This window comes from Lathyrus oleraceus, chromosome 5 (genome assembly GCF_024323335.1).
Source record: "Lathyrus oleraceus cultivar Zhongwan6 chromosome 5, CAAS_Psat_ZW6_1.0, whole genome shotgun sequence".
NCBI classification, from domain to species: Eukaryota; Viridiplantae; Streptophyta; class Magnoliopsida; order Fabales; family Fabaceae; genus Lathyrus; species Lathyrus oleraceus.
The window spans coordinates 245858776-245874331 of NC_066583.1; positions in this window are offsets into that span (position 1 = coordinate 245858776).

Sequence of the window (15556 nt, forward strand, 5' to 3'; positions counted from 1 at the left end):
GAAGTTCATGATGAACACCATCATACTTCCAGCTTTGATTTCTACATTTATAGGGATCTAGAGTGGAAGTGCATGGTATAGGAGTGATGTACATCACTTCCTCTTTCGATTGGTATATAGATCGCTCCATTTGATTGAAATTGCCATGTCTGAAATTCTCACCGGAACTGAAGGTCTCACCGGAGAAGATGGTGGCTCCGGTGGCCGTCCCAACTCCAGATCCATTCCTGGCCGTTTGATCTCTTTTCCAGATCTAATCTGGATCCTTCATTGTTATGACTTTTTATTGGTTTCCATGTGATTGCATTGACCGTGGACTACAATAGGCGCGCGCCTCTGGATGCTTGGATCTGCCAGCTCAATTAATGAGCTCAGATCCAAGGGCTCTCGTTTTTTTGCCATTTTTAATTTCTGGTTTTATTTTTCTTTAATTCCTTTTTATTTCAAAAATCAATATCTCTTTCATTTTTTATCCAAAATTTATGGGACCAATTGCATTAGTCTCCAAATAAATTCTAGTTTCTATTTCTGTTTTTTAATATTTTTTATTTTGTCATTTGATATTTTTTGTGAATTTTCTCTTTTCTGGTTATTTTTAATTCATTTTAATTAGTTTTTGATATTCAAAAAATACAAAGATATTTTCCTAACCTATTTGAATGATGATGGATCTAAGAAAAATATTCTCATCCATTTTTAAATTGATTTGAGATTTATTTGAGATTTTAGTTCAATTAGGTTATTTTTATTCATTTTTAATTGATTAAAAATAGTTTCTGACTTTTAAAAATGCTGAAATTTTTTGTCAAACTTTGTTTGACCTTGTTGAACTTGGGATAAATTACTTGGACCTTTCAAGGTTGATTTGAAGTAATTTTGAAGTTTGACCTTTTCTTTTATTTTTAATTCAAGTTTATTTTAAATATTAAAAATGCCAAAAATATTTTGTTTATTTCTTGACTTCCAATCTTCATCTCACTTCTGTTTTTGATTGTTTGACCTTGACTTTCAATGCCATTAATCAACATATGTGGATTGGTATATGTTACTTCATTTAATGCACTTTAATTTTCCATTTTCTCTTATTCATCTCTTTCTCCTTCTTCTTCTTCTTCTTCTTCTTTTTCTTTTTGATCAATGAGTTGAAGGTTGATAAGTTGGCATTGATTAGGGAGACTTAATCTTCCTTGATTTAAATCTAATTCATCTTGATCAATTGATCAAGTGAATGGCTTTGCATTAAGGATAGGTTGTCTCCTAAATCATGCAAAAGGCTTAAACCAATACAAGATCGATTCTCTTCTCTTTTTGGCATGGCAAGTTGTTGGGACTTGGTTCACTAATCAAGACTCCTAACTTGTGTTGGTTGCCTACATTATTATTGATCGGCCTCAGATAATTGTGACTTCTACATAAGTCGAATTACGACTGCTTAACATAGCGCTAAATTTGCCTTATGGCACACTAACTACTAACACTAACTATTGACAATTAACATTTACTTTTTTGCTCTTTACTTTTATGCAATTTACTATTCTTGCACATATTATCCATTTGCTTTTATCTTTGCTCACTTGAGCACATGTTTATGTTAATGCCATTTTCCTTTTGCTCATTTGAGCACATAATTGTGTATATATTATTATGCTTGTGTTTTGTTTTGATTGTTGTGAACCAAATGCAAAGAAATGGACTTAGTTTCTAGGACTTTCCCTATGCAAAGAATGGAGAATTGGACTTAGATTCTAGGACTTTCCTTATGCTAAATTGGAGTAAATGGATCTTAATGATGAAGATGGGTTAGAAGAACCAAATCTCTAAACTCACTCTTGTCCATTCTTGTTTTACTTCATGGAACTTTTGATGTGTGTGCTTTTGTGCTAGGGAATTCTACTTGAGCTTAATTGGAGGACCATTGCCATGTTCATCCAAAGTGAAAGATACAAGACACATTGAGGATCTCTTATGAGACTTGTTTGATTGCTTATGCTTTGTGATTGCTTATTCCAAAGGATGGGAGCTACTTAGATCATCAATATGATCTCAAGAGAGGAACTCCTTGTGTGGTTTTGTTCTCTTTCCCCTCACCTCTTGTATGTTTAGGATTTAGCCTTTCTTCTTCTTCTCTCCACTCTAACCCAAGCCAAAACTCTTTGTGCAAACATTTAACCATTGTTTTTAAACATTAAAAACCTAAGCCTTATGCTTTTGATTTTCAAACTTTCTTTTCATAACACTTATTTTGAATTGAACTTTTAAGTCAACTTTGACCATTTTTGTATATACTTCTAATTGGTAAATATAACTCATTCAAATGTCTTTTGTGGTTCCAATGACCACTTTCTTAATCAAAATCTTTCATAACCTTTAGCTATTAGGTTTGAGTTATCCTTGTGGTAGATGTAATACTCACCTATATCCTTAGTGATGGACAATAAGTCTTCCATGCTTATTATAGGGTTAACCCCTCACTAGCATGTTGAAGCTATCCTCACATGGTGGATTTGTGGTTTGGTTGAGTTTTCTCCCTTTGATAACAAAAGACCTTAAGGCTTTTGGACCAATCATTTCACCCATTTGTTTTGAGATTTTTACCCCGAACTACGAGGTTTTGATCCTAATATTTTATAAGATGGTACGTAGACAATGGGTTTATCCATCCAAACACAAAAATGTAAATAAACTTGTATATTCTTTCCTCATCTCTTCAATCATGTTTGCACAAACAAAATTTTCACAAAAACAAACAACTTTCATAACAAGTATGAAAAGGGTTCCCTAGGAGTACCTAGGATGTTTTGGGTGCCTAACACCTTCCCATTGCATAACCAACCCCCTTACCCAGATCTCTGTTCTTTTACTAGTTTTTGTTAAAACTATTAGGTTTTTGTTCGCTTTCTAACCATTCCCTTGGATAAATAGAAGTGCGGTGGCGACTCGACTTGTATGATTTACCTTGGATTTAGTCAATATCTCTAATGGTAACGAATACCCCGCTACAGAAAAGTGGCGACTCTGCTGGGGACTCATTTGCCTAGTGGGTTTTGCCAACTTTTCATGCTTGTTGTATTGTTTTGTCTTGTGACATATTTTTGTGCAATTTGGGATTACTTTATTGTATGTAATGATTGAATTGCTTGAATATTAATTCCTTGTATGCTTGGTGATCTTTGTGAGATGAGTTCTATACCCGAACTCGAGTGCACTTAGGATAGGAGAATGGCATAGTCTTGTTGACTTGTGTGGAGTTATTCCTTAGCAAGTTGACTTGCAAGTCCATTCACTTGGTGGAGGTTATGTTGGGATCAATAATGTTACACAAGTGAGTTGTGGTTAGACATTTCTCTTTCCAATATAGACCTTAGAAGCCAAGGACCTTAGTTTACCAAGCCCATCTTGGCCTATTCTTAGGATTTAGTGCGGAAGTCGTTCAAGTGTAAGAGTTGATACGATTGTTACGCGATACTACACTCATAAGAGTCTCTCTTGAGAATATTTTTGGAATACGAGTAGTCGTTTCTCCGATAATATGCGAAAGAGGGGATGATGACTATGGGAACCTCTTGTAGAACATGTTTGGCAGATTTAAACCCTAGTACACTCCCTTTAGGGTGGTTCTTAACCTAAACTCCATGCTCGTGACTTGCAACAAACCCTTGATTCATTGTTGATCTGTTCATGTATCCTTAATATCAATGGAACTTGGGTGTTGATAAGGTGTAAACCATAATCCACCAAAATGGATGATTGATATTAAGGATAACATGATCCATCCCATGACCTTTGTTTGGTGTGCTTTGCTTGATCCTTGAGTGTGATTGTTGCATTCATGCATTCATGCACTCATTTGCATCCATACCATCAATAATGAAGAAAATGTTTAAGGAACTTAAGGGGTTTATTTGCAAAACTTTCAGACATGGAAAGACAAAGAATGAATACAAAGAAGTACAACTTCAGACAACCAGACTTGAAAGAGTTAAGGAATTTGACATCCTATGTACTAGATCCCTTAGGTTTCAAAGCTCGTTTTGGGAAGCTTCTTCCTCTTCTGACTACTCAGGTGGATGAAGGGTTGATGAGTGTATTGGTGCAGTTTTATGATCCTTTTTACCGTTGCTTCACGTTTCCGGATTTTTAGCTTTTGCCTACTGTTGCACCCCAAAATTTGCCCTCTATTTTTAACTCTAACCAATTTTTTGTTTCACATTCATTTGCATCGTCTTCATAGCATAACATTTTTTTCTGTCTTAATATTAGCCGGAATAATTTCTCGGAATTTACAAACAGACTGGTCAAATTAACTTTTTAACTGTGCCTAAAATTTGTCAACGAAAAAATGTCAAGTTTAAGTTTGCAAATGTCGGTAACATTAATCTGCGGTTCACGTGGTTTAATTTGACATGCTAAAAATATTTTTACGACTATTTTTGGTCATATGTTGATCAGTCTGAGCGGTTTAAACGGTCATAATTTTTATTTCAAAATCCAACCAAACACTGTATTTTTCCGAGTCATTTATTTCGCGCTGATTATTTTGACATGTTCATTTTATTTTTTCGAGCATTTTGGTGCCCGACTTTTATTTTTTTTGAGTCTATTTATTTTTATATTGGGTCTAGAATAAATAAATAGGTTAATTAGTTTTTATTTTAATTTTAACTATTTTAATTATTTAACTTTATTCAGTTTTTGATTTAATATTAGGTTTCAAAATAAACTTAGGCCCATTATCATTAACCTAATTTGTTCCTATATATATTTACTAGCATGACTGATAGAGGGAGGCCGAAAGACAGAATGGAAAAGAGAAACTGAGAGTGGTTGATCTATACTATCGTACACACAGTTTGGTAATAGTTTATATATGATATATACTTTATCTATTTTGTTGATATATTTGATTATGTTTTCGGCTCAGATCGTGTCAATACGCCGTTTTCACATATAGTGTATGAGGCGTGACATTTGTGTTATCCGATCCAGTTGCGATGATCGCAATTTTTCTAATAACTTCTAAAAAAATCTAACTTGTTTAACCTAAAATAACTTCTTTTAAAATTCTAACCTTTTTATTATCACTTTATTATTATTATTATTATTTTATTATTGCTTTATTACCATTGTTTATTTATTATTTTATTATTATTTGCTTTTATCTATTCTATTTTTGCTTCATTATTTTCCTTATTTTAATTTTGTTTTATTTATAATATTAGGAACAAATGTATAGGTTGTAAATTTATTCTTTCTCGCCTGATTATTATGTATCTGTCCCATAGCCATGTAATAGTTTAGGAATTTATTTTTCTTGCTTTTATTTTTGTAAATATTTATTGCGTGGTTAGTAATTTAGGGAGTGCAAAAAACTAACTGTAAATAATTGAACTTAGAAAATTAAATTCAAGACAAATATCTGAAAAATAACACTCACACACGTAAGTCGATCTTTGATCGCCATCGGTACTTCCTAGGGTATTCCTCTTGGTTGCTTTCTTTAAATGGTCAAGTCCCTCGAAAATAGGGGTGTCTTAAGCAAAGTCACTTCAAACAGAAAAATCATCAAGTCCCTATAAACTTAAAAGATCAAGTCCCTACGAGGTTGCCTACGATATAATGATCTTGTCCCTTCGGTAAATATGATGATAGTCCCTACGAGTTGCTAAAGATACCCCTTATGTTGCCTTCATTGACCATACGATGACCCTACGCCCGTCCCTTAAACACATCCAAGGTAATGACTACCTATTCCTTAATAATAGGGACAGTCTTACCATTGAAAGAATATACGAGAACACGAAAGACTTAATCTAGGGTAGGTATCTCATAGTTACTTGCTTACACTTTTCAAAATTACTTTTACACCTCACAATTTCTAAACTAGGCTTTGTATACACCCATACGAGGGTCATTACAAAGTACTTAAAGAAATTTTTCTAACCACACACTACACTCTTGCAAACAAACAAAGTGAGCTAAGTAACTAAGAGCCCATGGATAACCATGGATATAAAGGGTGCTAATACCTTCCCTTTGTATAACCTACCCCCCGAACTCAAAATCTTTTTAAGGTCTTTCCTGTTCTTTTATGTCCTTTCCTTTTGGATAAAATAAAAGTCGGTGGCGACTTGCTATCCGCAACATTTAACTAAAGTCAGTTCTCCCACCGTGTTACAGAACTGGCGACTCTGCTGGGGATTTAATAAAAGAGGGGTACCCTTAGGAATTAGATCACTTTAAAATTGTTTGCCTTGTTTGCTTTATACTTATCTGTTGGGTGCTCTTATGTGTGAAAGATCCTAACCCGGATCTAGTGTACCTTAGGTAAATGGCAATAGACCAAGGAAACTGTACGGCGTATATCAATATGGTTGATCTGGTGGCCATAGTTAGTGTGACTTCTTGGTTGGTACTTATGTTCCTTAAGCAAGTTGAGGATAATATGAGGCTGCCACATGTTGTCAATACACTAACTGACTTTTAGAACCCTAGTCATCCCATCTTGGCCATTAGAAAGTAGTGAGATAACCGGCTTTGGTGAAGACTGAAGTTGGTTGATACTCAATACTACACTCATTGAGATCCTAAACTTGGAGGGTTTTGGTTGGCAAGTAAGTTGCCTACTGAACAACCACCCTTGTGAAGGATCAATGATTTTGAGATCCCTTAGAACCTGGTTACTTTTGTAGGACAGGATGAATCAACTAAACTTCAGGGGAGGGTACTTACCTTTAAACCTCATGCAAGCCTTCAAACCTAGGGCTATTGTGTGACTTGTTTGTGTGTGCCACATGTTTGTGATTGAGCATAACATCATAGCATCATCATGCATCATAAGCATAGCATTTTCACTAACCATTTCAAGGACCAAAGGATTTATCTTTGTTCTTTGTTGCAGGTCATGGCTTCTGCTCGTAGGAATACTATCCGGATCAACTTTGTAGGAATACCTCCTAAGCTTAAGGAATTGGTCTCTCAAGTTTCTGAAAACTCCCAGTTCATCAAGAGGCATGGTCACCTACTGGATCTAGTCACTTCAGGGTTCAATGAAGACATGATGAGTGTCCTGTTTCAGTTCTTTGACCCTAAACATCATTGCTTCACATTTCCCGACTATCAGCTGGAAGAGTTCTCCAAGCTTCTGGGTATACCTATTCTTGATCAGAAACCCTTCACAGGCTTGGAAAAAGAGCCTAAACCTGAAGTCATTGCTGCAGCCTTACATTTAAAGAAATCAGACATTGTCCTAGAAACAAGGAGTGGAGTTAAGGGTATTCTTGCTAAGGTATTGATGGAGAAAGCTCAAGTATTCCTGAAGGCTATGAGTTATGATGCTTTTGAGGAGATCTTAGCCCTATTGATTTATGGCTTAGTACTGTTCCCCAATCCAGACCAGTTCATAGACGTACACGCCATCAACATATTTCTGACTCGCAATCCAGTGCCTACATTACTTGGAGACATCTTACACTCTCTTCATACCCGTACTACGAAGGCACGAGGAACTCTGATGTGTTGCATACCTCTATTATCTAGGTGGTTTATTTCTCACCTTCCTCGATCAGTGATGAAGAATGAACAAGGGTTCAGGTGGTCCAAGAGGATTATGTCACTTTCTCATTCAGATATTCGTTGGTGCTCTAGATCTATGGAGAATGTTACCATCATTGACCGTTGTGGGGAGTTCCCTAATGTGCCACTCCTTGGCATAAGAGGGGGCATTACCTACAACCCTTCTTTAGCTCTACGTCAGTTTGGTTACGCTCGGACTGATGGTCCTCATGACATGCTTATTCAGGGTATTGTGTTCGACTACGACAACGATCTTCAAGGTTACCGTCAAAGGTTCATACGAGCATGGGGTAAAGTGAACAAGGTTGACAACAAGACTCTGGAACCCAAGTACACTATTCCTATGGAACCATATCTCAGATGGGTACGATCTCGTGCTCAGACTCTTATGATGCCATATCCTGCTATCCTGCCAGTTACCATGGAGCCTGTTGCTGAAGGAGATACTTCTTACATCATTCTTCATCCAGACATGCCCACTGACATGGAAGAGTTACAGAGATCCTGGATCCAGTTGAAGGAGCAAAGAGATACTTTTGAGACTCATTACAAGGCAAGTCAAGAAAGAATCCTGGAGCTAACAAAACAACTTCACGAGGAGCGGAATCTCAACTCATACCTCAACACAAAGAGGAAACGTCCATGGGAGACTTAAAACCCCATTTTTTGTATTCATTTCATTTTTATTGTAAGCCCAAGGGGCAAACAAGTTTATTACTAATAAAAGTTTACTTTTTGGTGGTTTAAACAAATTTAAATCCTACGGTCCTTGAAAACATTGCATAAGCATCTGCATACCATATTATTGCATCACAGGTTTCTTATGAACATGTATCTTATCTTCTCGCTGTTTATTTCAGCAGAAATGGCTCTTGAACAAACTGTCAAGATCACTTCCAAGGGTCCTATCAAAATTACTGCTGAAGGCCTGGTGAAGACTGTTGCTGAAGTTAGAGTGCCTCCCATGATTATTACCACTCCTGGCCCTATTCCTTATACTTCTGATAAAGCTATACCCTGGAATTACGGTTCTGATGTTTATATCCATGGTGTTAAGCAGGAACCTTTGAATGATACACCTGTTACTGATGATAACCTTGATGTTGATAATATTGCTGGATCTAGTAAGATCACCAGAAGTGGAAGAATTTTCTCTCCTCCAGCTACCTCAAAAAATACAGTTCCTCCAACTACTACCTCCACTTCTGAGCCAAGTACTGATGCTCAAGGCAAAGGTCCTGTGGTTGAACCTGTGCAAGCTGAAGCACCGACTACTGAAAATCTCTCTAAACAGATGGAAGAAGTGCTGAAGATCATTCGTAAGAGTGATTATGATATTGTTGACCAGTTGGGGCATACTCCCTCCAAAATTTCCATGTTGTCTTTGTTGCTGTGTTCTGAGGCTCATGCTAAAGCCTTGATCAAATTCTTAAGGACTGCTCATGTACCAAATGAAATTTCTGTGGATCAATTTGAAAATTGTGTTGCACATCTGACTTATGATAATGGGTTAGGTTTTTCTGATGATGACTTGACTCCTGCCAAAAGAAACCATAATAGAGCTTTACATATCTCCATTGAATGTAGGGGCACTACCTTGACTCATGTGTTGATAGACAATGGCTCTTCATTGAATGTACTTCCCAAAGAGGTTCTGAACAAGCTCAGTCCTGAAGATGCTGTGTTAAGATCAAGTAATATAGTGGTGAGAGCCTTTGATGGTTCAAGAAGAGTGGTGCATGGAGAAATAGATCTCCCGATCAAAGTAGGCTCTCAAGTCTTCGATTCTACCTTCTATGTAATGGATATTCGTCCTGCGTACTCTTGTTTGCTTGGGCGCCCCTGGATCCACGGGGCAGGTGCTGTGACCTCCACTCTACATCAGAAGTTGAGATATCCAGTGAAGGGAAATATCGTAACTGTTTATGGAGAGGAAGAATATATGGTCAGTCATGTGAATACATTTAAGTATGTTGAAGTGGGAGGTGAATATGTTGAGACTCCTTGCCAGACATTTGAAGTAGTTCCTTGGGTCGTTCCCGCTACTGAAGCTCCTCCTGTGGTTAAAAGAGTTCCTGTGGTTACTAGAGTACCTCCTACAATGGCTTCCCTCAAAGATACTAGAGCTGTGGTTGAAGAAGGTGGTTGTACTATTTGGGGTCAGCTTCCCGACATTCCTTACAAGTCTGACAAGTTTGGTTTGGGTTTCACTGCAGAGTCCCAGAAGGCTGTTCGTCGTGCTCGTGCTGTTCGTATCACCAATCCAGGGAACATGAAAGATCAAATCAATGCTGTGGGTGACTATAATGAAGACTACAATCTGGATAACTGGATTTTTCCTACTGTGGGTGATGGGCTCAACAATTGGAAGACTGAAGACGTTATTCCTATCTCCTTTAGTCAGGAGTAAATACTATTACTGTGTTGTTATTTTTAAGTTTGTAATTAAACTTTTAAGCCTTGTGCCTTACCCGGGGCACAATGGTATGCTTGTTTCGGGATGTCATTTCATTTGCATACTTCATTCAATAAAAATCAATGGACGTTTCGTTTTCGTAAATCTTGGGCTCTTTGTTTTTCTTTTATTTTATTTTCATCAGCTATGTGTTCCTACACACACCCACATCACTAAAATGCAGATCCTCATCCACTCTGGATCCGGTTGATAACAGTTCTACTATTGCCAATTATAATTTCGAGAATCCGATCTATCAAGCTGAAGATGGAAAGGATGAAGATTGTGAAGTACCTGTAGAGCTTGCTAGGTTATTACAACAAGAAGAGAAAGTTACACAGCCGCATGAGGAATCAATTGAGGTTGTAAATCTGGGTACTGAAGTAGACAAGAAAGAAGTCAAAATAGGAGCAGGCTTGGAAAATAGTGTCAAAGAAAGATTGAGTCGGATGTTACGTGACTATGTAGAGGTTTTCGCTGGAAAAATCAAGAGATGATATGGAATGATGAATGTCAAGAAGCTTTTGACAAAATCAAGAAGTATCTCCAAGAACCTATAAATCTGATGCCACCAGTTGAAGGAAGACCTCTAATCATGTATTTGACCGTGTTAGAAAATTCAATAGGGTGTGTGTTGGGGCAACATGACGAGTCTGGTCGAAAAGAGCATGCAATATACTACCTTAGCAAAAGGTACCGACTGTGAAACAAGATACTCCCAGCTCGAGAAAGCTTGCTATGCTTTGGCTTAGGCTGCTCGCCGACTAAGACAATATATGTTGAATCATACCACTTTATTGATTTCTAAGATGTATCTTATCAAATATACATCTGAGAAACCTGCTCTCTCCGGAAGAACAACAAGATGATTGTTGAACTCTGCACGCAGCTCAAAATAAAACACCATAACTCTTCTCCGTACCGGCCAAAGATGAATGGCGCCGTGGAGGTTGCTAATAAGAATATTAAGAAGATCATACAAAAGATGACAGTAACATACAAAGACTGGCATGAGATGTTACCCTTTGCTCTTCATGGTTATTGCACTTCAGTGCGCACTTTGACAGGGGCAACTCCTTTCTCTTTGGTCTACGGAATGGAAGCCGTGTTACCAGTGGAAGTTCATATTCCCTCTCTAAGAATCATGAAAGAGGCAGGTTTAGACGAGGATGAATGGATTCAGACTCGACTCGACCAGATAAATTTGATTGATGAGAAGAGGTTGGCAGCTGTTTGTCATGGTCAGATGTACCCGAAACGGATGATCAAAGCTTTCAATAAGAAGGTTAAGCGAAAGGTATATCAGGCTGGTGACTTGGTAATCAAGCGTATCATACTACCACAGGGTGATCCTAGGGGAAAGTGGACTCCTACATATGAAGGACCATTTGTGGTCAAAAGAGTATTCTCAGGAGGTGCCATGATGCTTACTACTATGGATGGTGAAGACTTTCCACAGCCTGTAAACGCAGACATAGTTAAAAAATACTACGCATAAAAAGAGACCCGCTAGGTTGACTGGCCTAGGCAAAAATAAGGGCATCCCGGCAAACCAAAAGGGTTCGGGCAAAAATTAGGGATATATATAAAAAAAAATGTACACCCGGCAAGTCGAAAACCTAAAAAGGCGGCTTGGGCAAAAAAGGGTATCCCGGTGGATTGAAAACCTGAAAGGGCAATCCAGGCAAAAGTTAGGGATTAAAGCGTATGACTATGTCTCGTTTGGATCACTCATGTAACTTCAACTGATGGTGCTACCTAAATCAAGTTCAAACAGATAAAGATCAATCCAATCGTTTCTGTCTCAACAGCAGAAGATGAGATATTTGAAGAAAATGGCAATAGTAGAATTGAAACTCAATAGGATCATTTTTCACATAGCTGTTTTCTTTGTTTTATAAAAAATTTACGACGAATTCCTCTTACTAGGATTTCTGTCTCCTTGTACAAACTTGCCTATGTATAGGTCACTTTGTGATATAAATAAAATTTCATCTTTGAATCCAGATTTACTTTTACTCTATTTACATAAGCGAAAACGTCCATTGGTTGTGTTTGAATGTATGTATGCTTTTGAATACGATTGATGTCTACCAGAAATGCATAAAATGCAGTAATAGTATTTACTAAGGACGAACGAGGGTAGTAGTTCAACGAAGCTTCGCCGGTTCATCCCCACTACAAATCCCCAGTAGAGCAAATCTATCTTTATAGATACTTCGAATTACGTCTCCCCTTGAATTTATGTCCATCTCTTTTATCCTCAGTCAGGATACTCAGGAACTTATTCCTTCAATAGAAGTACGACGAACGAATACGGGAAGTGACAAATACTATACTATCAAACAAGACGGGAACGAGTTCCTCATACTCTTCAGCAACGAATCGGGATTTATTTTCCCTAGCCAGCAGTTGTTATACAAAGATATCCGGACGCTTCAGGCCGCATGATTCATACATACATAATTTACATCATACCATAGCATATCCATAAGTGCATAATACATTTACTTAGATGCACCATGCCATGCATGCATACATATTGCATAAACTAACCTTTTCCTTGCAGGATGGTTATATACAGATAAAATACTATCAACAATTCACAACAGGTCAGAAACGATCTATACGAAGATCTAGTGCTGATACTTAATCATTACTCAAGGTGTCCTTGGATAGTAGGCAAACGGTCTATACGAAGATCTATTCCCTAGTCCAGGATATTTTCAGGAGATTTCATCCTGACACTCTTTTGTTCTTGGATATTAGGCAAACGGTCTATACGAAGATCTATTCCCTAATCCAGGATATTTCCAGAAGAGATAATCATCACGAAGATTTATTTCTACTGGTCTATTCAACAATTCAAAACAGTTCAGAGACGATCTATACGAAGGTCTAGTGCTGATACTTAATTCAGAAAGAAATCGCCACGAAGATTTGGTTCTGACACTTAAATTAAAAGTATGTTCTTAGATACGATTCAGAGACGGCCTATACGAAGACCTAGTACTGATATCCAGTATCAACATCAAGATATTATCACCTCCTGATATTAGGGATGGCGTCTATAAGCCCATCTCCAGTTCTTCCAAGTGGCATCTTCAAGCCCACATAAGCATATACAACTAGTCATCAGTGTTACTTTACGCACCGGCGAGTGCAAATTTTTGGGCTTGTGTGTTCAATCCCCTTCAACCTTCCAAGTCACGAATGGCACACATGCCAATCTAACTCCTCAGGTTTCAGAAAATTGAACAGGGGCAGCTGTTGCACCCCAAAATTTGCCCTCTATTTTTAACTCTAACCAATTTTTTGTTTCACATTCATTTGCATCATCTTCATAGCATAACATTTTTTTCTGTCTTAATATTAGCCGGAATAATTTCTCAGAATTTACAAACAGACTGGTCAAATTAACTTTTTAACTGTGCCTAAAATTAGTCAACGAAAAAATGTCAAGTTTAAGTTTGCAAATGTCGGTAACATTAATCTGCGGTTCACGTGGTTTAATTTGACATGCTAAAAATATTTTTACGACTATTTTTGGTCATATGTTGATCAGTCTGAGCGGTTTAAACAGTCATAATTTTTATTTCAAAATCCGACCAAACGCTGTATTTTTCCGAGTCATTTATTTCGCGCTGATTATTTTGACATGTTCATTTTATTTTTTCGAGCATTTTGGTGCCCGACTTTTATTTTTTTTGAGTCTATTTATTTTTATATTGGGTCTAGAATAAATAAATAGGTTAATTAGTTTTTATTTTAATTTTAACTATTTTAATTATTTAACTTTATTCAGTTTTTAATTTAATATTGGGTTTCAAAATAAACTTAGGCCCATTATCATTAACCTAATTTGTTCCTATATATATTTACTAGCATGACTGATAGAGGGAGGCCGAAAGACAGAACGAAAAAGAGAAACTGAGAGTGGCTGATCTATACTATCGTACACACAGTTTGGTAATAGTTTATATATGATATATACTTTATCTATTTTGTTGATATATTTGATTATGTTTTCGGATCGGATCGTGTCAATACGCCGTTTTCACATATACGTGTATGAGGCGTGACATTTGTGTTATCCGATCCAGTTGCGATGATCGCAATTTTGCGCTAGCAACGCCGTTGTTTTTTTTAATTCATTTTTTTTATATATATACATATATTTAGATCTGCACATTTTTTTTCATAACTAACTACCCTGATTTTTCCTAAACCCTGACAATTTCGCCACAAACTCTAAATTTCAAACCTAAAACTTTAACCGTGTTGTTTCCTCTAAACCATAAACCTTTTCTTAAACCTTAACAAACCTTATTATTATTTCCTATTTTCGCTCATATTTATGTTATTCATACACTGTAACTACTTCGCCCTTGTAATATTTTAAGTTTTATTTTGTAATATTTTCAATTTTACTTTTCGCCATCTTTATTATGTAACTGCACCAAAGCGTTGTAATAATTAGGGTTTTATTTTCTGCCATTGTTTTTCTGCCATTTTATTTTTCTGCCATTTATTTTTCTGCCATTTAAATTCCTGCCATTGATCCTATATTAACTGTGTGGTTTAGTAATGTAGGGCGTGAAAACCTACTAAATTAATTATTTAATATTTTTCTATAACCTTTATTTTTTTTTGTAAATAAATAATAAACACTAACTATTTTAATAAATTTTTTTTTATTACTTACTTATAATAATAAATCCTTATATATTTTGTAAATAAAATCTAATTGACTATTTTTCTAATTGAATAATAATAATAAACCTATTAATCTAATAATTTGATATTTTCTATAATCTTTATTTATTTTGTAGATAACTAACTTAATATTTTTCATATAACTCTTTTATTTTATAATTTGTACATTAATGTATTTTAAATTCTTTTATTATTACTAATTTATTTTAAACTCATATTTTTCTAATAACTTCTAAAAAAATCTAACTTGTTTAACCTAAAATAACTTCTTTTAAAATTCTAACCTTTTTATTATCACTTTATTATTATTGTTATTTTATTATTGCTTTATTACCATTGTTTATTTATTATTTTATTATTATTTGCTTTTATCTATTCTATTTTTGCTTCATTATTTTCCTTATTTTAATTTTGTTTTATTTATAATATTAGGAACAAATGTATAGGTTGTAAATTTATTCTTTCTCGCCTGATTATTATGTATCTGTCCCATAGCCATGTAATAGTTTAGGAATTTATTTTTCTTGCTTTTATTTTTGTAAATATTTATTGCGTGGTTAGTAATTTAGGGAGTGCAAAAAACTAACTGTAAATAATTGAACTTAGAAAATTAAATTCAAGACAAATATCTGAAAAATAACACTCACACACGTAAGTCGATCTTTGATCGCCATCGGTACTTCCTAGGGTATTCCTCTTGGTTGCTTTCTTTAAATGGTCAAGTCCCTCGAAAATAGGGGTGTCTTAAGCAAAGTCCCTTCAAACAGAAAAATCATCAAGTCCCTATAAACTTAAAAGATCAAGTCCCTACGA